A 1965-nucleotide genomic window follows, 5' to 3' on the forward strand; every position below is an offset into this window, starting at 1 on the left:
GATTGCTAGAATTCCGTGGTGGTAAATTCTGATGACCCATTCTTAACACTGCCATCTGCATCTCACAGTTCCCCGTCAACATGTTCTGGTTATCTAACTTTGATTTTCCCTTGATTACCGTCCAACAATTTCTTGTCTTATGCCCAATATTGTTACAATAAAAGCATATGCCAGTACTAAGGAAGCAGGGCCTGTTGCCATGATTCTTTCCACATTTTGAGCATATTAAAATATCATGAGAAGTAACAAAGGTCATAGGCCTCCCATTATTCAGTGCATCTGCGTCACTATTCCCAACATGCTCGTTATTGCTCTCACCGATACGCTCATCGTTCTTTTCCCCTAAACTGTTAACTACCCAAGTAATCGCATTCGCCGTATCACGCATAGCTTTAGCAATGGCATGAGTCGCAGCTATAAAAGCCTCTGCGCTTCTCATAGGGATATCTCCCAAAATCTCCCGTCGCATACCACGTCTTTGTCTCCATGCAGCCATCAGAGTCCTGTTCACATCCCACATTCAATATTAAGGTGATCAGTCTTAACGTTTCAGGTAAAATGTGAATAGTCTCTAAAATGGTTACACAGTGACAATCATGTAACATATATCACATAGATATCCTATAAGCATGAAACACACAACAAAGTATGCAATGAAGCACAGTCAGTCCACTTCCTACACCATGCATTTTGAAATGCACCCTCCGACTAGCAAATTGATGATTGCTAGAATTCCATGGTGATAAATTCTGATGACCTATTCTTAACGCTGCCATCTGCATCTCACAGTCCCCCGTCAACATGTTCTGGTTATCCAACTTTGATTTTCCCTTGATTACCGTCCAACAATTTCTTGTCTTATGCCCAATATTGTTACAATAAAAGCATATGCCAGTACTAAGGAAGCAGGGCCTGTTGCCATGATTCTTTCCACATTTTGAGCATATTAAAATATCATGAGAAGTAACAAAGGTCATAGGCCTCCCATTATTCAGTGCATCTGCGTCACTATTCCCGCCATGCTCGTTATTGCACTCACCGATACGCTCATCGTTCTTTTCCCCTAAACTGTTAACTACCCGAGTAATCGCATTCGCCGTATCACGCATAGCTTCAGCAATGGCATGAGTCGCAGCTATAAAAGCCTCGGCGCTTCTCATAGGGATATCTCCCAAAATCTCTCGTCGCATACCACGTCTTTGTCTCCGTGCAGCCATCAGAGTCCTGTTCACATCCCACATTCAATATTAAGGTGATCAGTCTTAACGTTTCAGGTAAAATGTGAATAGTCTCTAAAATGGTTACACAGTGACAATCATGTAACATATATCACATAGATATCCTATAAGCATGAAACACACAACAAAGTATGCAATGAAGCACAGTCAGTCCACTTCCCAGGCTCTACTGGGAACGAACTGCTCTGATACCAAATTATAATGACCCAATTCCCAATATGCCATGGTCATACAAGAAGCCAAGTGTTACCAACTTGTTCCTCCTAATTATTAACTATTACTTAATATATGAGCCTGTTCCTTGTTAGAATGTTGCCAATTTTACGAGTAACTTTTTTTTTCTATTTTACTTATATCGTTGCGAGCGTGGGAGTAAATAAATAAGCACACACTGATAGAAATAATAAAGAAGTATAAAGAAATATATAACACAGCTGATAATATACATCATGTACACTATAACAAAACATGTAGTGTTCATAAAACATCAAGTCAGTTTACATCCTCATTAAACCTACATAGTTAATATATACAAGACACTCCCAGGGCCTAGCCTATACAAAAAGCCGCTAAGCTGGCACCCAGGCTAGTCTAACCACTCTATAGCTCCTAGCTCTCGGGTGTACTAACACAAGTGAGAGACTAACTAACTGACAATGTCAGACTAGAGTGTCATCAAGAGAATGCCCCTACTGCTGTTAGACTATATCTACACGTGGCCATTCAA

This window comes from Arachis ipaensis, chromosome B07, assembly GCF_000816755.2.
Source record: "Arachis ipaensis cultivar K30076 chromosome B07, Araip1.1, whole genome shotgun sequence".
Taxonomy (NCBI): Eukaryota; Viridiplantae; Streptophyta; class Magnoliopsida; order Fabales; family Fabaceae; genus Arachis; species Arachis ipaensis.